This window comes from Helianthus annuus, chromosome 17, assembly GCF_002127325.2.
Source record: "Helianthus annuus cultivar XRQ/B chromosome 17, HanXRQr2.0-SUNRISE, whole genome shotgun sequence".
NCBI lineage: Eukaryota > Viridiplantae > Streptophyta > Magnoliopsida > Asterales > Asteraceae > Helianthus > Helianthus annuus.
The window spans coordinates 72,410,186-72,434,382 of NC_035449.2; the positions used below are offsets into that span (position 1 = coordinate 72,410,186).

At 39.2% G+C, this 24,197-nt stretch overlaps 1 long non-coding RNA gene and 1 pseudogene across 1 annotated transcript; both read left to right on the forward strand.

The window, feature by feature from the left end:
• The first annotated feature begins 1,668 nt into the window (after window positions 1-1,668).
• Window positions 1,669-13,142, forward strand: LOC118479367. The gene is made up of 7 exons (XR_004887351.1): window positions 1,669-1,923; window positions 2,019-2,167; window positions 2,344-2,450; window positions 2,553-2,585; window positions 2,693-2,866; window positions 2,948-3,039; window positions 13,100-13,142. It is a non-coding gene; the product is annotated as an uncharacterized LOC118479367 (long non-coding RNA).
• Window positions 13,137-14,975, forward strand: LOC110922827 (annotated as a pseudogene).
• The last annotated feature ends 9,222 nt before the right edge of the window (window positions 14,976-24,197 follow it).

The following is a 24,197-nucleotide window of genomic DNA, read 5'->3' on the forward strand; positions in this document are numbered from 1 at the left end:
TGATTACCCTTGCTAAAGGAAAAACAAATAAAAATATATTAATTAACTTATTACTATTATTATAGTGTAGGCCCCACCCCTGTCCCACCCCTGTTTTCCTCACCCCCGGCCACCATTTGTCGACAACCATCACCGGACCATCACAATCACAACATGAACCACCACCACATGGTCGACCAACATCACAACATGAACCAAAACAAAACCTGCAACAATCTCAAAGCAAATTGCAATCACTAATCATCTTCTTCCTAACTGAATCTCTTAATAAAAAATAATCAGATCCAAACCTGATTTTAAACAATCTTTGTCCAACTTTTTAGTTCTCTTCTCGGATGAAACCTACAACTAACCCGTCGGCAGATAACTCATCAATCAGAACTCGTCTCTGGTGTGTAATTTTGCTTCCGGTAGTGAAGACGGTGATGCACGGTGGTGGTGGACGATAAAAATTAAATGGCGGCTGAGTCAATTTATTAAACATGAAGGAGGAACAAAGATATTCTTGTATAAAGCTTTCGTAAAAAGGTTTTGGAATTAAGCATTTCGCGCACACATACATAGCAGCAGCTCATCAGCCACCATTGATAAAAATATGCACCTTCTCTCTCTGTCTGAGGTAACTTACTCTTTGATCTTTTCTTCGATAACTTGTTGCAGAATCGTTATTCTCACGTTGCTCAGTAATGAATTTCTGTTTCGTCAGATGAAGTGTTAGGGTTTATGTACAAAATACTCCGAAATTCTTAATGAAATTAGCGTTTTGTACTCCGAAATCGTAGAACGACGATAATTTAATGGTGGTGGTGGTCGGAGGGAGTTGGGGGTTAGATTGCAGGTTGGGGTTTCAGGTGGTGGTTTTTAGGTTGTCGGGTCGAGTTGGGGGAAGATGATGGTGGCTGAGGTTTGTTGTATTTGTTGGTTGTTAGAGTAGATGGTGGATCTGAGGTGACCTACGGGTGGATAGTAGTGGGTGGTGGAGGTTGTAGGTGGAAGTTGTGGAGGTTGCAGGTGGATGGAGAATAAGGTATGGTAGGGTGGGTGGGGGTGGTTTTATTATACTTAAAATAAAAAAAATAAAAAAAAGTGAGCTCCAGTTATAACTCTTTTAATTTAAATGTTCTCTCTTTTAGCAAGGTAATTATGTCATTTCACACCCACTTAACTGAGATAACTAACGGTCATTCACTCTAGGGACTATCCGAGTAACAACTTGTTAAACCACAGGGAGCACGAGTGTAATTTTGAAAAGGTGGGGACTATAGGTGTTACTTTGACAAACCACAGGGACTATCCGTGCATTTTACTCAAAAAAGAAAGTTAACTGTTGTCTTGGTCCACTCGAATGCTGCCTTTCCCTATTTTGTCATGTTACTTTTGTTTTCATTTTACGTTTTCAATATTATGTATCATATATTAACTATTATCTATATAACTATATAAAGCATCTCCTATGTCTAAAAACGTAATTTCTATCCTTTTTTTTAAGATGGCATACCAAAAGCTAGAACAAATTCCTATATTTTTACACTTTTCTTCCTTTTCTACCCTTATAACCCTTATAGAAGCCTAATTTTTTTTACCATTTTCTTCGGTTACTACCATTACACAACCGCAAGTTCAAAGACACTGAAGGGGTTGTGGAAATTTATGAGCGGTTAATGTCATTATTCAACTCTCTTGAGATTCTTCGTGTTCCTTTCTTTAGGCCAGAAGCGTCTTAATATCTCCAACCCTAAAGCACACAACCACACCATCCTCCGATGTTACCTACAAATCCTTCTTAACCTTTCCACCTCCTGCTTCACAATCCTCACAATCGATCTCTGCGAGAGAGAAGAAGTGAAAACCGACAAGGAGAAAAGGAGACACCGGCGATGATTCCGGTCACGGATGCGGGGGTTGTTCTGGTCGAGAGCCTAGGTTTTTCAATCTCTACATCCAATCTTGCTTTAGGTATCTCATTTTTAACATAAACAGTCTTTCTTCTAATTTATGATTTTGACATTTTGAAACAGACTTCAAGTAGCATGATCTCACAAATCATTTTTCACTTCAACTTGTTCACCAAGCCACAGATTTCTCACCTAGGGTTCGCACAAATCTCCAAATTGTGTCCAATTTTCAACGATTTCGTTTCTCTAGCACTACAATTGAATCCGAAATGGTAAGTTTTATGATACGATTACGACACTATCTTGTAATTTGATTGTAATTCATATATATTCATCTTCTAATGGTGATCGAAGAATTAGTAATTTTTCTTATTATTCGTTTCGTATACATTACGATCTAAGAATTACTAATTTTTCTTATTATTCGTTTATTACTTTGATATAAAAGTTAGATTATTTTGGGATTCAAAGTGGCGATGGCAGTTACCCGATGGTTACAGCTCCGACCAATGATGGGATGCGGTAGCTTAATCGGCTCATGGTTCCTGATTGAAGGTAATGGTTGCTTTTTAAGTTTCGACAATAATAGTTGAAAGGAACCGGTCATCTAAATTGAATTCTGTTGTTGAAGTTTTTTTTTATCATTGGATTCTGTAGGAGAAACCAAGATTCTCAACAAAGTGGAAGATGGTAAGACGAGGGTGATTTACTGATTTCGACAAGACCCTAAATTTAATTACAATTATCTTCTTTATTCTAGACGTTATTTTGGTTATTCATGCTTTGTCGTTATGCAGACACTCACTGATGCACTATGCAAAGAGATCGGACCCCATGAACTTAATCTTCAATCAAAGGTTCTTGAAATGTCCTACAACTGCGATGGTAACGCGGTTGGTAATTGGTCAATATGTTGTGCTCCAGATCAAAACAAACAATTTCAGCAATCTTTCAATGCTGTGATCATGACTGTGAGTACATCCATTGGGTAATCTTTTACTATATGTGGCAGAAATTTGGTTAATCTCTTGCATTCTTGAATCTTGATGAAGATATGTTCCCCAATTAGGCCCCACTTGGCAATGTAAAAGAAACGAAGATTACAAAGATCGGAAGTCCATTTCCGCTTAATTTCATACCAGAGGTGTGACACCCCGTTGAAACACGCTAGCTTGGCAGTGGCTGCTTCAACTTTCGGGACGAAAGTTCTTAAAACTTGGGGATAATGTGACACTCGAGGTTTTTCCGAACGATCACCTTGTAATATTTTGTGTGTATATATATATTATTAAATGGAAACGTGATTTTGTGTATGATATGTGATGTATGTATGTAGTATAGATATATTTATGAGAGCCGAAACCACGACCCGAGACCATGACTCGCAACCGGGCGGTTGCGAGTGGGCCACTCGGTCTCGAGTGGGCTCTTGGGCCGAAACCGGTTGGGCCGAGACCCCCCCTTGGCCTACTTGATGCTTGGTGTATAAATTCCAACCCTTCCCACACTTGTCTCATTTGGTTGCACAAACACTCCCACACTTCTCTTACTCTCTCTCAACTAGAAAACCCTCAACTACATTCCATTCCCTTACAACTTTCGGTTCAAGCTTGGATCTCGGTCAAGGAGTATCGGACAAGGAACTCGGTCAAGACTATCACTCGTACACCCCATCTTTTCGGTTCTCTTCTCTTTGTTTTTGGCTCCTTTCTTCATAACCGGTTAGTATCATCTTTTTGTGTATAAGATTTATGAATGTTTATGATCTAGAAAATGCTTGGTTAGAAACATTATGCATGATTCTAGGGTGATTTGTGAAGTAAACTATATGTGAAAGCCATTTATGTGAGAGTACTTGTGACATGTTTAAAATGACTAGAAAATGGTAGTCTAAGAATGTGTATGGCTAACCAAACTATGCTTCTTTAATTCTTGCAAAGATAATGATACTAAACATAAGATTTCGGCTATATATTGTATGTTCTTTGTTCTTGCCATGATAATCTTGTTGTAAACATGTGATTTTTGGTTCATAAATGTATGATTTTGTTAAGGAGAAAACCCTAGAAAACTATGAACATTTGATGAACTAGTTGAAGATGGTTTGAAGATTTAAAATGGCAAAGTTTGATCTATATGGTTTAATGGTCAAATGAGGAAAAGTGTTTGTAGAAACCTTATTGGTAGTTTCCGGATATGGGTCTGATTTCATATGTACAATTTGGACTGTCTTTTCTGCATCATCACGTGTATATGAAAGTGACAGATTACGACTCGCAACGACAGCATTCCGACTCGCAACGACGGCATTACGACTCGAAACCACACGGTTGCGACTCGCAACCAAAGCATGACAAGTCGAAACTACGAGATTTCGACTCGAGACTACGACGGTTGCGACTCGCAACCAACACGTGACAACTCGAGACCACGGTTGCGACTCGCAACCACCGCGTGACAAGCCGAGACCACCTGGTTGCGACTCGAGACCAGCTGGTTGCGAGTGGGCTGTTCATTTTGGTTATTGGGCCATTCTGTGTTAACTTGGACTATCTGTTAAATGGACTATGTGATGCGGTTGACTGTTTATTTGTTTAGGCCGGCCCAATAACCCAATGACTGTTTACTTATATGCTTGATACGTGCCTATATGTGTTTTACGTGAATGCTTGTGCACCGAACCTGACCTATACCGGTAACCATGTTAGGACGTGGTGACCAACGTGATTGACAAGTAACCTAAACCTACCGAGCAACCCAAGGTGAGTTCACAACTTAAAAGCATGCGTCCCGGTGGTTTGGGACACGAGACTAAAACAATCCTATCCCCTGGTAAAAGGGGATACCATTTACATACCTTCCCTAGTAATTGGGAACAAAACTTACTTTTCCTTCCCGGGTATTGGGAAACCTTTTGGTTAATTACTGTTTATACGGATTGCAACTAACGGCACTAAACGAAACTCTATCACTCAAGTCCCTACTACAAATACCGATTAGTCGCCGGGTTAGGCGAACGGGTTATTAGTTGATAGCGCTATTTAGGTGTTTACCAGCCTCACACCGTGCCCTGGTTTGGGACGGGCGTGAACTAATGTACTCAGATATTCGTCAATGATGATAGAACATTGACATCGGGGCATCCTGCGGATACGCAACGGTTACCTAGTGTTCGGTATTGGAAAAACAGTTTAGTCGCTAACTTTTGGGGTAGCTCCCCAGGGCATGTATAAACGGATAAATTAACCGGCGAAACAAAGTTTTTGGTAATTAAAACTGGACAACTAGTGGACTCACTCAGCATTATTGTTGACCCCTTACTGCATGCTTTGCAGGTAACCAGTGACGATGGAGCTTGCAGCTTGGGAACGTGTAGTGTCTATTCACCCTTGTGTTGGGTGTTACCTTATTTTGAACCATGAACTTTGTTCTAAACTACCTTACTTATGCTTCCGCTACTTATTACTGTTTTGAACTTAAAACTTTAAACTCTGAACTTAATATTTGCTAAGCTTATGAATAGTAAGTATTACTTTTGTTAACAACTTAAGTATTCGGTATAATTGGTGGCTGGATCCTGGTCAGTCACGCCCCCGAAGCGGGTGTTATCCGCAGGTGGATTTTGGGGGTGTGACAGATTGGTATCAGAGCCATTGGTTATAGTGAACTTGGTTTTAAAAAGGGGAAAATCTTTTTGGAGAAAACCAGACTATAACCCGTGACTCGTGACGACACTACACTCTAAGTGCAAGGCTCGACACATTTGACCTCATAGCTCGGACCAGTGTTTACTTGTTTACTTTATGTTTCCTGTTATGCTATACGTACTAGTGTGCCTAACTAGATAGATACACCTCTCTCTTCTATCTCATTCTCGCTACACTACGGCATCACACTCATACTGTGTTTTCTGGTTATGAAGACAATGAGTGGACGCGGAAGAGGAAACATTAACATGACGCAGGCTCAGTTCACTAACCTGCTCAACACCGTGGCTGCAGCTTTCGCAGCTCACCCTATAGGTAAGCTCGTTGTTTTAGGATGTTTAGATCCTACCGCCACATCGACTTTTCGCCTCTAAACCTATACGCTTCGCTTCTCACGAACAGGTCAGCATGCACCTGCGCAACCACCAGTGTGTACTTTCAAAACTTTCATGGATTGCAAGCCTCTCCCTTTCAACGGCACTGAGGGTGCCATAGGTCTTCTGCATTGGATTGAGAAAATTGAAGCTGTTTTTGCTGTTTGCGAGTGTCCGCCTGCAAATTGGGTGAAATTTGCTACTGCTACGCTTGAAGGAAGCGCGCTTTCTTGGTGGAAGGCGCAGATTCAGATGTTTGGTTTGGAAACTGCAAATGCTACGGCATGGGAGGATTTCAAGGATATGATTAAGGATGAATACTGTCACCGGGATGACATCCACAAGCTTGAAAATGAGTACTATGAGCTCAAGATGGTTGGGTCAGAAATTGAAACCTACACCAAGTTGTCCAATGACTATGCTGCTCTTTGCCCGAACATGTCTCGACCAATGTACCGAAGGATCGAACTGTACATCAAGGGTTTGGCTCCAGAGATTCGAAGCCATGTAACTTCAGCCAACCACACTACCATTCAGCCGATTGTTCGACTTGCTCACAAACTTACTGATCAGGCCGTAGAAGAGGGCAGGTTGCCCAAAAGGATCGGTGCTACTGTCGGAACTTCTAGTGACAGCAAACGTAAGTGGGAAGGAAGTCAAAGCAAGGATGCTAACCCCACTCAGGCCCCAGCACAGCAAAGGAAAACTGAAAACAGCAAAGGCACCCAGCAACAGGGTGGCTACCGGGGAAGCTACCCAAAGTGCAACAAGTGTAACAGACACCACCATGGGGCGTGTAACAAGGGCCAGTGTCAGCGATGCCACAAGATGGGGCACGAAGCCAAGGATTGTAGAAGTCAGTTCCCAGCTAGACAGAATCAGCAACAACCCCAACAGCAACAGCAGCAGGGAAACAACCGGGCATGTTTTAAGTGTGGAGCTGAGGGACACTTTAAGAAGGATTGCCCTGAACTGAATCAGAACCGCAACAATAATCAGGGAGCTGGGAACAACAATCAGAACAACAATGCTGGGAATGGTGCTAGAGGAAGAGCTTTCGTGATTGGAGCTGGTGAAGCAAGGAATGACCCCAATGTCGTGGCGGGTAAGTTCCTACTCGATGATCGTTATGTTTCTGTGTTATTTGATTCCGGTGCCGATGCTAGTTATGTATCCCTACGTATTAGTAAGAAGCTTAAGCGTCCGCTTTCGTTACTAAGTTCTCCTCATATCGTCGAGTTAGCTAATGGTAGAAACATCGAGGCCTCACACGTTGTCAAGGGTTGCAAACTAGAGTTGTCTGGTCAGACATTTAGTATCGACCTTTTCCCTGTTACTCTTGGAAGCTTCGACGTCGTTATTGGTATGGATTGGTTATCCAAGCATCGCGCTGAGATCCTTTGTCAAGAGAAAGCAGTTCGTATTCCTCGCCGTTCTGGCAAACCCCTCATTGTACAAGGTGGCAAAGGCGGAGAAGTCTCAGGCGTTATCTCGTTCTTGAAGGCCCAGAAGTGTTTACGGAAAGGGCACACCGCTATCTTAGCACTTGTTACCAACACGCAGGAAAAGGAAAAGAGGATTGAAGACTTTCCAGTAGTGCGTGACTACCCCGAGGTATTTCCTGAGGAATTACCTGGACTCCCTCCCCATCGTCAGGTCGAATTCCAAATCGAGCTAGCTCCCGGGGCAGCGCCTATAGCTCGTGCGCCTTATCGACTAGCCCCCGCAGAATTGAAGGAACTCTCGACGCAACTACAAGAACTATTGGATAAAGGATTTATCCGCCCTAGTTCATCACCCTGGGGAGCACCGGTACTCTTTGTTAAGAAGAAGGATGGCACGTTCCGAATGTGCATTGACTATCGTGAGTTGAACAAGGTTACCATCAAGAATCGTTACCCTCTCCCGCGAATCGACGATTTGTTTGATCAACTGCAAGGATCGAGCTACTATTCTAAGATTGACCTGCGATCAGGCTATCATCAGTTAAGGGTCCGTAATGAAGATATTTCCAAAACTGCGTTCAGAACTCGTTATGGTCATTATGAATTCCTCGTTATGCCCTTCGGGATGACCAACGCCCCTGCAGTGTTCATGGACCTCATGAACCGGGTATGCAAACCCTACCTCGACAAGTTCGTGATTGTGTTTATAGACGACATCTTGATCTACTCGAAAAGTCAGGAAGAGCATGAACAGCACCTACGCCTTATCCTCGAACTCCTTCGCAACGAGCAACTGTATGCCAAGTTCTCGAAATGCGACTTCTGGCTTCGAGAAGTCCATTTCCTTGGGCACGTGGTTAACAAGGATGGAATCCACGTCGACCCAGCTAAGATCGACTCTATAAAGAATTGGCCTACCCCTAAGACTCCGACTGAAGTTCGCCAATTTTTGGGATTGGCAGGTTACTACCGCAGATTCATTCAGGGATTCTCAAAGATTGCACAACCCCTCACTACGCTCACTCAGAAAGGCATCACCTACGAGTGGAATGAAGCACAGGAATCTGCTTTTCAGAGGCTTAAGGATAACCTCTGCAGTGCTCCTATTCTCTCGTTACCTGAAGGCACTGACGACTTTGTGGTCTACTGCGATGCGTCTATTCATGGGCTCGGTTGCGTGTTGATGCAACGCGAGAAAGTTATTGCTTACGCCTCTCGACAACTTAAGACGCACGAAAGGAACTACACAACACACGATTTGGAACTGGGAGCGGTAATATTTGCGCTTAAGATATGGAGACATTACCTGTACGGTACCAAGTGCACCATTTACACCGATCACAGGAGTCTCGAGCATATCTTCAAGCAGAAGGAGTTAAACATGCGACAACGTCGATGGGTCGAACTTCTGAATGATTACGAATGCGCCATCAAGTACCATCCGGGCAAGGCCAATGTCGTGGCAGACGCCCTCAGCCGAAAGGACACTATACCAAAGCGCGTGCGAGCATTACAACTTACCATCCAGTCTAGTCTCCCTACCCAGATTCGAAATGCTCAGATTGAAGCTCTGAAACCGGAAAACATCAGGGCTGAGTCCCTGCGAGGATCAAGACAACAGCTAGAACAGAAAGAGGACGGTGCCTACTATGTGGCAGGGCGCATTTGGGTCCCACTTTACGGAGACCTACGAGAGCTTGTGATGGACGAAGCCCATAAGTCCCGTTATTCAGTACATCCTGGTGCAGATAAGATGTACCACGACTTGAAAACCACATACTGGTGGCCTGGCATGAAAGCCCACATAGCAGCCTATGTTGGCAAGTGTTTGACCTGTGCAAGAGTCAAGATCGAGTATCAGAAACCAGCAGGCCTACTACAGCAACCCGAAATCCCGAAATGGAAATGGGAACAGATTTCCATGGATTTTGTTACAGGGCTACCTAGATCTCAACGCGGGAATGATACTATTTGGGTGATAGTAGATCGTTTGACTAAGTCTGCACACTTTCTGGCCATTAAGGAAACAGACAAGTTTTCTACCTTGGCAGAAATCTATTTAAAGGAAGTAGTCTCCAGGCACGGGGTGCCAACTTCTATTATTTCCGACCGAGACGCTCGTTTTACTTCCGAATTGTGGCAAGCTATGCACAAATCCTTTGGCTCGCGTTTGGACATGAGCACCGCTTATCATCCGCAAACGGATGGGCAGTCTGAACGCACCATCCAAACCCTGGAAGACATGCTTAGAGCATGTGTGATCGATTTTGGCAAGAACTGGGAGAAGCATCTACCGTTGGTGGAATTCTCCTACAACAACAGCTACCACACTAGCATTCAGGCGGCACCTTTTGAGGCATTGTACGGTCGTAAATGCCGATCACCTCTCTGCTGGGCGGAAGTCGGTGACAGTCAACTCACAGGCCCAGAGTTAGTGGTAGATACAACTGAAAAGATTTCACAGATCAGGCAACGCATGGCGGCAGCTCGTGACCGTCAGAAAAGCTACGCTGATAAGCGTAGGAAACCTTTAGAATTCCAGGTCGGGGACCGGGTTCTACTTAAAGTCTCACCCTGGAAGGGTGTGGTCCGTTTCGGTAAACGGGGCAAGCTGAATCCACGGTATGTTGGACCATTCGAAATTACCGAGAAGATCGGTAAGGTTGCTTATAGATTAAACCTGCCTGCAGAGCTGAGTGCAGTGCACAACGTTTTTCACGTATCTAACCTGAAGAAGTGTTTGTCGGATGAGACACTTGTAATTCCTTTTAAGGAACTGACGATTGATGAACAGCTACACTTTACTGAGGAACCGATTGAGATCATGGATCGAGAGATCAAAACCCTCAAACGTAGCCAGATACCCCTTGTGCGAGTTCGTTGGAACTCACGGCGCGGCCCAGAGTTTACCTGGGAGCGGGAGGACCAGATGAAGTCCAAGTATCCCCAGTTATTCCCAAACGAAAACCCCAGCACTGAAGCTACAGCCGAATTTCGGGACGAAATTCCAAACTAACGGGGGGATGATGTGACACCCCGTTGAAACACGCTAGCTTGGCAGTGGCTGCTTCAACTTTCGGGACGAAAGTTCTTAAAACTTGGGGATAATGTGACACTCGAGGTTTTTCCGAACGATCACCTTGTAATATTTTGTGTGTATATATATATTATTAAATGGAAACGTGATTTTGTGTATGATATGTGATGTATGTATGTAGTATAGATATATTTATGAGAGCCGAAACCACGACCCGAGACCATGACTCGCAACCGGGCGGTTGCGAGTGGGCCACTCGGTCTCGAGTGGGCTCTTGGGCCGAAACCGGTTGGGCCGAGACCCCCCCTTGGCCTACTTGATGCTTGGTGTATAAATTCCAACCCTTCCCACACTTGTCTCATTTGGTTGCACAAACACTCCCACACTTCTCTTACTCTCTCTCAACTAGAAAACCCTCAACTACATTCCATTCCCTTACAACTTTCGGTTCAAGCTTGGATCTCGGTCAAGGAGTATCGGACAAGGAACTCGGTCAAGACTATCACTCGTACACCCCATCTTTTCGGTTCTCTTCTCTTTGTTTTTGGCTCCTTTCTTCATAACCGGTTAGTATCATCTTTTTGTGTATAAGATTTATGAATGTTTATGATCTAGAAAATGCTTGGTTAGAAACATTATGCATGATTCTAGGGTGATTTGTGAAGTAAACTATATGTGAAAGCCATTTATGTGAGAGTACTTGTGACATGTTTAAAATGACTAGAAAATGGTAGTCTAAGAATGTGTATGGCTAACCAAACTATGCTTCTTTAATTCTTGCAAAGATAATGATACTAAACATAAGATTTCGGCTATATATTGTATGTTCTTTGTTCTTGCCATGATAATCTTGTTGTAAACATGTGATTTTTGGTTCATAAATGTATGATTTTGTTAAGGAGAAAACCCTAGAAAACTATGAACATTTGATGAACTAGTTGAAGATGGTTTGAAGATTTAAAATGGCAAAGTTTGATCTATATGGTTTAATGGTCAAATGAGGAAAAGTGTTTGTAGAAACCTTATTGGTAGTTTCCGGATATGGGTCTGATTTCATATGTACAATTTGGACTGTCTTTTCTGCATCATCACGTGTATATGAAAGTGACAGATTACGACTCGCAACGACAGCATTCCGACTCGCAACGACGGCATTACGACTCGAAACCACACGGTTGCGACTCGCAACCAAAGCATGACAAGTCGAAACTACGAGATTTCGACTCGAGACTACGACGGTTGCGACTCGCAACCAACACGTGACAACTCGAGACCACGGTTGCGACTCGCAACCACCGCGTGACAAGCCGAGACCACCTGGTTGCGACTCGAGACCAGCTGGTTGCGAGTGGGCTGTTCATTTTGGTTATTGGGCCATTCTGTGTTAACTTGGACTATCTGTTAAATGGACTATGTGATGCGGTTGACTGTTTATTTGTTTAGGCCGGCCCAATAACCCAATGACTGTTTACTTATATGCTTGATACGTGCCTATATGTGTTTTATGTGAATGCTTGTGCACCGAACCTGACCTATACCGGTAACCATGTTAGGACGTGGTGACCAACGTGATTGACAAGTAACCTAAACCTACCGAGCAACCCAAGGTGAGTTCACAACTTAAAAGCATGCGTCCCGGTGGTTTGGGACACGAGACTAAAACAATCCTATCCCCTGGTAAAAGGGGATACCATTTACATACCTTCCCTAGTAATTGGGAACAAAACTTACTTTTCCTTCCCGGGTATTGGGAAACCTTTTGGTTAATTACTGTTTATACGGATTGCAACTAACGGCACTAAACGAAACTCTATCACTCAAGTCCCTACTACAAATACCGATTAGTCGCCGGGTTAGGCGAACGGGTTATTAGTTGATAGCGCTATTTAGGTGTTTACCAGCCTCACACCGTGCCCTGGTTTGGGACGGGCGTGAACTAATGTACTCAGATATTCGTCAATGATGATAGAACATTGACATCGGGGCATCCTGCGGATACGCAACGGTTACCTAGTGTTCGGTATTGGAAAAACAGTTTAGTCGCTAACTTTTGGGGTAGCTCCCCAGGGCATGTATAAACGGATAAATTAACCGGCGAAACAAAGTTTTTGGTAATTAAAACTGGACAACTAGTGGACTCACTCAGCATTATTGTTGACCCCTTACTGCATGCTTTGCAGGTAACCAGTGACGATGGAGCTTGCAGCTTGGGAACGTGTAGTGTCTATTCACCCTTGTGTTGGGTGTTACCTTATTTTGAACCATGAACTTTGTTCTAAACTACCTTACTTATGCTTCCGCTACTTATTACTGTTTTGAACTTAAAACTTTAAACTCTGAACTTAATATTTGCTAAGCTTATGAATAGTAAGTATTACTTTTGTTAACAACTTAAGTATTCGGTATAATTGGTGGCTGGATCCTGGTCAGTCACGCCCCCGAAGCGGGTGTTATCCGCAGGTGGATTTTGGGGGTGTGACAAGAGGTATGTTTTTTTACCGAAGCATTAGTTAAGTTATAGTTCCGTCAAATTTGATAGTCAGTAAATTCTACCAAGAGAAAAAACCTTTTAACATCAGTATCCAATTAAAAATTAAAACTTTTTAGTGTCAATTTTTAGCTTTTGGTTTTTGTAGTGTAGGTGAGTTATATGCCAATATCAGTAATAATCTCGACATTCAAGAAAGAAAACGTGAAGCAGCTCCTCGAGGGTTTTGGAGTTCTTGTTCCAGACAAGGAGCAGAAAAATGGTTTGAGGACACTAGGTGAGGTTAGAACATGATTTTTTTATATTATATATATTGATAGAATTGCATATTTACAAGTCTAAAATTTAAATTAACAACTAAAAATACAAATGTATATTAACCAACTGGGTTGGAAACCGCCTATTAGACAAGTTGAATAAAAAAACCACATGGTTAGTAATGAAGATCTACGAAGTGTAAAACAATATTTTGATACAAGATATGATTAATGATTTTTTAAATTAAGAAATAAAATACGAATGGGTGAACTAAGCGGGAAAAAGAATCTTGGACTCATAGAATTGTGACATGTGGCCCAACCAATTACTTATTTAGCTGGTATAAATTTGTTTATACGATAAAACTTATTTATAACAACATTTTTTAAAACTGAACCTCATGCTTATTTTCTTTTTTATTTCTAAATTTTAGCATAAATTCAAGTTTTAAGTTTTCATATAAAACATAATTCTTTTACAATTATAAAAATAAACCGGTCAACCGATGAACTCGCTAAGTCGCCCCGAACACAGCGCTATAGCTAAATATGTTCGCAGGTTCGACCCGAAACTGTTTAGACTAAACGCAAACCTACGAAGTTTATATCAAGTTTGTGTCGTGTTTTCATGTTGAATATGAAGTTCACACTAACAGTATGTGTTGAACTAGAATTGGACTAATCTTGTTCCAGTTATTACTCTCTGCATAAACATGTGGAGTATATGGCTAGAGAAATACAACGGGGAGCCAATTCGGTCGAAGGAGAACACTTTGGCAGGTAGCCGAAGCATTGCCTAGCGTCGTACTACAAAAGATGAAGGCTCCACCTAAACCAGACGATGTGCCCTTGATTCGTCCAGAACAACTTGTCGAAGCTGATGGATTCCTGTTCGGGTTTCCTTCTCGTTTTGGTGTTATGGCAGCCCAATGTAAAGCTTTCTTTGATGCAACTAACAGTTTGTGGGAAACTCAAGCACTTGCTGGAAAACCGGCTGGGATCTTCTGGAGCACAGGTTTTCATGGTGGAGGCCAGGAACTTACAACGTAAGTTCATGTCGATTTTTGATAAGTTGATTGTGTTTGATTTGACCCGTTAAGATAAAACATAATCCAAATCACAATGACCAGTTGAGATAAAACATTACCGAAATCATATTGACCCCTTGATATAAAACATTACCCCAAATCGTATTGACCCGATGATATAAAACGTTACCAAAATCACATTGACCACCAGGATCATATTGACCCGTTGAAACTAAACATAACCAAGATCATATTGACTTGTCGAAGTTAAACATAAACAAGATCATCTTGACCCGCTGAGATTAAACATAACCAGATCATATTGACCCGTTGAGATAGAAATATAACCCAAATCATATTGACCCGTTGAGATAAAATCATAAACCAAATTATGAGCATGGGTTAGTGGTGGCTGGTGACTTGGACTGAGGGTGTGTATTTGCATGCAGATTAACAGCAATAACGCAACTAGCACATCATGGGATGCTATTTGTACCTCTTGGGTACACATTTGGGAGCGGAATGTTTGAAATAGATGACATAAATCTTACGGTGCTGGAACGTATGCGGGTGATGGAACTCGAAAGCCGACTGAAATAGAGCTCCAACAAGTATTTTATCAAGGGAAGTATGTTTCTGAAATTAACAAAAACCTTTCCAAAAACTAAAACTCAGTTCGAGTTATTAAATCCACGTTGTACCTATTTTATTATCATCATTATAATTAAGAAACTGGTTAAGCCATTTGTGTGTGCATATACATACATGTATTACAGTGAGTCAATGAACAGGGTATGATTGTCCCTTTTAGAAGTGGTAAAATGAGCGGGTCGACCAGTTTGAGGAGCGGCTCCCTGCAATTTTTTTGCTCGGGTGACCCACAAATGAGTACGAAACTATATTATTAAAGTACGAGTAGTAATATTCAGGCGAAAATTAACTAATGGATTAAATGAACAGCCAATACCATTTTTTTAAGTACTCAATCCATGAAACAAAGATAAATGCATAAAACACCAAAAGAAGCGCCTAGAAGTTAGGTAATCTTGTCTTATCAAATCTCTATAAGTTACTGGAGATTCCATATGATCTTCGAAAGCCATCATCATATATTTATGATATACCTTCTAATTATTTTTTGTTTCTCTTTCTATGCGTTACAACTGCGAAACATGAGTGCTTTTATTTATATATACACACACAACGTATGCATGATTTTTAATGTCTTTAGGTTTGAATTATGTTCTCGGCTCATATTATCGACTCCGCTGCAACGCGCGGGTTCCCCACTAGTTATTATTATAATAGATTTATTTGTAGGATTATTATTATTATTATTATTATTATTATTATTATTATTATTATTATTATTATTATTATTAGTATTATTAGAATTTAACCACGTATTTAATAGTTAACAAGCACGTATGAGTTATGGGTACCAGTATATTGTATATTGAGTATCGGTTGCACATACGCATTCGAGATTGGTAACGTATAACCCAAGTATTGCGACACGTATAAGGATGTATAAAAATCGAATTTCATTACGATCGAAGTCACGGTTTTACAACGGTTTGAAACAAAATACGAAATGCAAAAGGAACAAACTTCAAAAAAAAAATAGAAATACAAGACATGACTTTCTAATTTTGGAAAGTACGAAAAAGCATGGTGTTACAGTCTCCCCTCCTTTAGGAAATTTCGTCCCGAAATTTATTCAAGAGCAAGACTTGAAAGAGTTTTGGCAAAAGGTGATTATTAAGAATCGAGACTCGAAAATTTTGAAATGTAAAAAGTATGAAATTTTGCAGAATGACAAGATAGGTTTGCAAAGGAGTTCGTTTGTCTAAAATGATTTGAGGTACCAAACATAATTGGAAACGTATAGTTGCGTATATGGAATTGAACGATCGACTCTTAATAAACGAATGCATGTATAAGAATGGCATATGTATTAGATAGATGAAAGTAGCGTGTTAAAGATGAAGTCTCGTCGTGGATAATCGGATTTAATGCGTTTGTGAGTTGTTTAAAGTTTGCATTAGGTCCAAAGGTCTGCAAAACACTGAATTTCTCATGGCACGTCTTACGAAAGTTTGGTAACATGATGAAAACACTTATATATAGGAAGTACCAGCGGCGTATCCACCATGTTTTGACCATGTTACGTCCGTTTCGTATTCGGTGTCATGTTACGTTCCGTGTCTTACCATACACAGTAGTACACTCTATGGTTTTCATACGCCCATCACTCTAATCCCGTGTGCACCCGCGATTATTTTGATCGTCGCATGATCCGCATAGCTTGTACTAGTTGTGTATGAATCAGGGTATACATAATTTAAAAATAAGAACATGTACGTATAAGAATATAGTGTATAAGCAAGTCCATGCTTAAGTATGTATGAGACCCACGCAAGCGAATCACTCGGATTACGCTCGCCTATAGGTACGAATGTATGAATCACGGGTATAAATAAAAGTACGAGCATAAGTTTAAGTTTAGGTATGATTATTCACGTAAGTATGAACATAGATATTAAACGTAGTATGAGTATACGTATACGTATAAGCATGAAACGTATGAATATAAGTAAAAACATAAAACGTATAAGTATAGGTATAAGCATAAAACGTAATGTTATGAATATGAGTGTGAGTGGAAGTACGAATACTAATGATTGCGTATATAGTATTAATTGAAACGTAACAAAGTTAAGCATGTAAAAGTGCTCAAAAAGTTGAGCATGTAAATACGAATGGAATAACTGAAATTGTCGCGATGCAACGACTAAAACGTGTATGATGATATGCCTGTATAGTTGTTTAAACGAAACGTTGAGTTTATCGAATCAAAATTAGATTGAGCTTGGTTTGAAAGGTAGAATCTAGTTTGCATATGTAAGAGGATATAAAGTACTCATTGGTTAAGCATAATGTATTTTGTAATGAATGGGAATGCTACTTTGGCTTCAAAAGTTTACGTATGTTGAAAATTGTCGGTCCCCATGAAGTCTTCTAACCCACGTGTTTTTGAAATTTGAATGGCGAATTAAGCGGTGTAGGAAAAGTTTTCGAAAATAAGTTCGCTTTATTTGCACCAAAACAAGAAATGTTAAATTTTGGAGGTGAAAGCGTCGATCCTTAGAAAGCAAAAGGGTTGGTGATTAAACTTTAACAAATGATTTGTTGATGTTGAAAAGAGTCTTTGGTAAAACGATCATATAACATCCATAAGATCTTATAAGTGTATGAGAAGGGTTTATTTGATTTTGATTAAGAGTAGAAGTCCCTAGTATGATGGTATAATGTGAACGTGTTTTAGTTATTAAATCGAATATGAAGTTCATGGACAAGAGATTCATTGGGCCGATCAAGTTTGATAGGTAGCATTTCGTAAGGTTTGGAAATTTGGGTAAAGAAACGTTTTAAGACATGATCAAGAATCTCATATGTATGAGTTGTGTAAAAAAATAGATGGTAGGATAAGAAGTACGTTTAAAATAAACAATGTATTTTGAAATCGTATAAGTACGTATTTTGAATAATGATAAACAATTTAGGTATAAAACATGATCGAGTTTGCATAATAAGATATTTTGAAGAGACGTTTTGGTAACGATCACCTAGGTAAAGGAATCACACCTAACTCGTTGGTGAGGTAGTTTTAAGAAAAGGGGAGTGGAGTTAATCGTCAAGGTAAGGAAGTCACTCCTATCTCGATGATAGGTATCCACTTGTCGTTATAAGGAAAATGAAATTAATTATATGAAATCATGCATATGTATAAATCTAAGAAAAAGATTTAACATGTTGCGGGTGTGTGTGCGGGGTAAATATCGAAAGTAATTTCGAATTTGAAAGATTGCATCGTATAAAATAAATAGTAAAACACATGTCCGGTTAAAATTTGGGATGGTTCCAAAACGGAACGTTGACTAACCAAAGTGGTCGAAAAGTCTTTCGAATTTGAGGAGCATGCTTTGGCCTAATAGGTGAAATACTCTCGCCGACAAGTCGGTTAACGGTATTTACCCTTCCGGTTACTACATGTCCCCAATTCAATTGAAATTTCGAGACTTGGCGGGATTTACGAAAATCAAGGAATGGAACCAGTCGACAAGGTGCGGGTTTCACCCCTAACTTGGCGATTTAGTATCCTAAGTGTGGTTGGTACTCGTCGGCTCAAAAGTTAATTTCGACACATTGACGAGGGTCCACTAGAATTTGAAATTTGAATTTCTCCATCAAGGTGAGGATTTCACTCCTAACTTAATGGTGAATTTGATGTAAAAAGAAAAGTAGATGGATTGAGGGTCGTTCACCAGATTGTGGGTTTCACGCCTATTTTGGTGAAGTCGTCTCGTTTGTGTAATACGAGTGGCTTTGATGTTTGTATAAATGAGTAAAAGACGTATGCTCAAAATAGTAATAACAAGTATAAGCATAATAAGTATTGCAAGAAATAATACGAAAAAGGCATTTCAAGGATAGCACATATGTAACACCCTTGTTATTATTTTAAGGTTTTCGTATAGTTTACGAAAATAAGCATGTAATCATGATTAAATGTACTTTACTAAATACGGTTAATTTAAAACTTTTACAAATAAAGGTTTATGTTCATCGTAATGAATTTGAGTTCGTCGTTTAAGAGATAGGATGAAACGCCTTGCGGAAGCTTTTAACTTTATCGTGTTCGGTTCTTCTTCGAGCTTGATCTTCATCCGGGCACTCATGGCGATCACCTATGATCAAAACCAATTTAAAAGTTAGTTTTGATAGTTAAATAACAAGATTAAACAAGTTATATGGGTCAAACAAACAAAATTGAATATTTTTCGGATTCAGGGGGGGCTAGACGCCCCACCTAGCCCCCTTTTTGGCAGAAAGTTGCAGCTTTGCTGCTGTAGTTGCCCAGCTCCGTCTTCGATCGAAATTTTAACTTCAAACTTCATAACTTTTGATCTAGATGTCCGTTTTGCGCGATTCTTTTTCCCATGCGTCCGTAATTTAATTCTCCATCATATGGAGTTAAAATCTAACATCCGACATAATAAATTTTGAGACTTCTAAGCCTTCGACTCATTACCTTTTTACCGAAATTTAACCCGTTTATGCATTTATCAAACCAACATGTTTGTTTGATCCCAAATTCTCATGATCTTTATATTTTCGATATATCCTATTATATTAGGTTCAAGTCGCGGCTTTCTTATGCAATCTTAACCTATTTTGCATATATACTTGTTTTGACCCGTTAAGGGTATTTAACATTTGCAAGCTTTAAACCACGCTTCTAATAGTTTACATCCTATCCCCATTTTTATACGTATCCCAAGGACTCCATTTAACAAAACGCTTATCACTAAACAACTCTTAAAGGTTGTTTGCCCAATTTACCCCTCAAGGGCTTTTTGGTCAATTTTAGTCCTTCTTTTGTAACAAAGGACTTTCGCTAATAGTTAACCATAATATCACTTCTAACTACATCCTTATATTTGCGTACCTGGCTCGGGTCAGTCTATTGACCCGTTTTAATACCTTGCTTCAACAATTTACTATTTCATAGCAACACTAATTCGTAAGTCGCTTTTTCCTGTAAGCATAAGACTCGACAAGTGCTTATTAGTCGTGATTTATCAAATGGTATTAATATTGCCATTTGACCCGTTTAGTCTAAACGACCAAACATTTTGCGCTTATATTATGGTATTTATTTACCATTTTATTAAGTAAGTCATTTCGGATTCCTTACCATTTAGTTATGACTTTTAAATCCGTTTTGTACACGTTAACCCAACATGGCTTATGCCAATTGGTGTCGTTTTAAACTTCAACCCTTATCAATTTATACATGACGAAATCACCATCTTCCATTTGTTTTTATTCATTTAGGCCTACTTACAAAGTGGCCATTCAAAGATTCATTTTATATATGTCATCTATGACCAAATGTCCATTTCGCATTTTTGATATATTCCGACCCGTACCGCTTCGTGTCGGAACCAAAGTTCGAATACAAACTTTGCCGTAATTGTAACTGAGAATTAAATGCATATCTTACAAAAGGGTGTAAGCTTTACTTACCTCTTATCCGGTTTGCGCTTTTCGTCTCGTACTTGATTTGTTTGACCCGCTTTCTCCCCAAGCTTCACCTAGCTTGTTAAGCGCCAACTATTATTTCATCATTCACAAGGTGGTTAGTTTAATCATGACTTAGTACGATTATTCCACCTTACGCATTTCTATATCTAATTATCATTCATCACATCGTAGGTCAGTTTGACTTTTTAAAAGTCAAATGCCGATTAGTATACTAATTGCATATTCGAGTTTATCAACTAGTTTTAGCATTCTTTAATTACCCGGTAGACGTTATCTTTAGGCCACCGTTTTAACCACAGTTCTAACCAAGTTTATCACATTTCAATCACTTTAATTAGTTCAAGCGATTATCAAGACTAATTTATTCATTCATTTCACAAAAACTAAGGGTTCTCATCTATAAGTGAGACCCGTTCATCATATCACTAGCATTCATCCCAACACCTTATAAAAATCAAGTTCTTCATATGAACAAATATACTACACGATTTCATACATCTACTTAATGAACAAAATTACCAATTTCATCATATCATACAAAAACCCACTTCAAGTCATGCATGAGTTCTCACTCAAACTTATAATTTGTTCAAGTATCTAACTTCAACTATCCATTACGACGATTTTAAACATGTGTATACCATCATTTTCACTACATAATCAAAACCCACTTGCCTAAAAGTGGTAAATAATCAAATTACTCGAATCATAGCAATTTACTTCAAATTTCTACTTAGGGTTTGTTTCTAAGCAATCACAAATTCATAAATTCGGCCATAGCCTCTACGATTCATGCATAGATCGCATCATGCAAAGTTAACTAATTTTCACAACTTCATGAATGTTAGAAATTCAACATACCTTACGATCCCCTTGACTTGGTGATCGTTTCTGTGTATTCAAATCTGAATTTGGCCTTCGATTGATCCTCCAATTTGAAAGTTTTGTTGAGTTTTAGGGTTAGCTCCCATGGAGCTTGTCTCCTGTCCATCTCACGCACGCACACACACTAGAGTGTGTGTGTTGTGTTTTGTTTTTATGTTTATAATTCTATTCGCAAGATACCCGACTTTGGTCCCTCGTGTTTGGTTAGTTATTAATTAGGTCACAACCTAATTATTTTCAACAATATTCCCACTTATTAACTAGGTTTAATATTCCTAGTTAACTTAGCGTGTTCGGGAATATTTATGACTAAGTTTATTTTAGGCCCCGTTAACTCGGGCCTTTTATAAACTTTATTTTCCTTAGAAGCATTTATTCACGTGTTACTAAATATCAGGTTTATTTATTTAAATCCTAATATTTACCGGGTTACTTTTACCGCTAACGGTATTTTACCCGTTTTTTTATTATTAATGTGGTTTGATTACCAGACCCGTTTTCGGGGTGTTACAACATAAGGATGGAATAATGCAACAAGTATTAACAAACAAAGCAAATATTAACACGAAAGTGACATATATGTTTAAAAAGCCAAAAGCAAGTAAATAAGGAGTAAATAATATATCATGCAAGTGGTTCAAGCAAAACATAAGAATAAGACTCTAGAACTATAGACTAGGTTAAAGCATTCCTACTTTTCCTAATTCCCTATAGTTATGGCTCTAATACCAATCTGTCACACCCCAACCAATCGCGAAAACATCGGGATGAGACGAAGTGTGAAGATTGCTAGAGACATCATAACGCTATTTGTGACAATATTTAATAAACCGATTTCATTTCATAAAGTAGATTGTCAACATTACAAAAAATTCAAATACAACAAGTTCAAAGAAGTATATAACAACATAAGCAAAATTGATATGACATATTAAACCTAAACGTCTATATGTGTATCTAGGCATCAACGCTACTTCTTTTCATAGCATCGTCATCATCAACCTGTAACATGTTTAAAATACAATTCAATGCAAAAGCAAAGGCGAGTATACAAGTTTAAGCATAAGTATAAGTATAAAAGTTTAAAATGAATCCACATGGCAACTTAGTCTGTACGAGTTCAACCTAGCGTGGCAACGCAATATTTCTAGCCAACCTCTGTTTACGCAAGAAAGTTTAATTAATTCAACATGACCCAAGTTTAAGGGGGCGGTGCGTTACTCCTATAGCGCTATACATGTCAAATGGAGGCTCGTGAAAGCTAATGACTAAAACATATCACATAAGTATGGTCCACGTAAGCATCAAGTATCATAACATAGTATTCATGTATAAGGATTGTTTTGTGCATTGCATAAAGAATAAGTTTAAGTGTGTTTAAATAAGGTAACATGTTACACCCCAAAAAGTGGTAAACATAAAAAGGGGTTGCGAGTTTACTCACAAAATTTGCATATGCTTTCCGATTATCCAAATGTGACGAAGTTGATGAGGTTAGAAGGTTGAATATGTTCGTGTAGGGATTTAGGAAGTTAAAACACAAGAATATAGGTATTCGAAAGTAATCATCCTTTAACACCAAGTACTTGTTCTTGACACTATGAAACCTCAAGGGTTAATGTTTTCATGAGTAATATACTCATTAGAATCGTAACAAGTCTTATGTCTTAGATGATGTTATTTTAATATCTTGACGAATGAACACAAGTCCATCATCAAGGGTTCGAATAGTATATATATGTATAAGTATTATATGTACTATTTAGTCCATTAGTCAAGCATGAGGTAGAAGATAAATCTTCATTTAGGTACCTCTATTGTGTCATAGAATTCATGTAGGAGGTAGGAAGAACAAGCTTCCATTTAGATACCTCTTATGGTTCACCACTACACTTGATGTAAAAACATACAAGGAGGGTCATGAACTACAAGAAATAATGAAGTAACAACAACTAATCTATGGGAAAACATCAAGTAGTGAGTGGATTTCTATGAAGGATAGCCCAAGCTAGTCCAACTATCACACATTCATCAAGCTTTATGCTTGAACGCTACTTATGGGTAGAACACTAACCAAAACATAATGTTTGTAAGGTTTTAACCTCTGATTTAACATTTCTCAGCCTTGTTTTTAAGCCCAACTAACCATTCGTTTGATTATGAGCATTAGGACATAGGTTTGAGATGAGATTAACTCAAGTTTACTAAGTTTAACAAAGTTTAGATAAAAACAGAAACAAACAGCCCACTTTGGAGCCTATTTGGGGACATTCCAGGCCTTGGTTTTTCATAGAAAACCTGTGGAATTGTTCCTTAGGTCAATCCAAACAAGTAGGAAAAAGAATCGACGAAAACGGACAAAAAATGAAGAAGTTATGCTAGTTTGAAGAAAATGGTATGAATCTGTCCACTCTTGCGAAAATCAGCTGATTGAAGGTGTTTGAGACAGTGTAATTGTGGGTTTGTAAAGTAAAAAATGTGTGAAAGAGGTGTGGGTTTTATAGGGAAGGATTATGGTTTAAATGGTTGGCATTTAATACATGTAGTTGGGAGTTAAAAGAATAAAAAAAAAAAACAAAATATTGCTATCTCACAGCTTGCGGCCGTGAGGCTGTCTTTAGCCTTAGTGTTTCCCTTCTTTTTGTTATTTGTGACATATATTAAATATATGTTGTTTTCATTTTACGTTGTCAATATTATGTATCATATATTAACTATTATTATTATATTATAGATTTATTTGTAGGATTATTATTATTATTATTATTATTATTATTATTATTAGAATTTAATCACGTATTTAATAGTTAACAAGCACGTACGAGTTATGGGTACCAGTATATTGAGTATCGGTTGCGCATATGCATTCGAGATTGGTAACGTATAACCCAAGTATTGCGACACGTATAAGCATGTATAAAAATCGAATTTCATTACGATCGAAGTCACGGTTTTACAACGGTTTGAAAC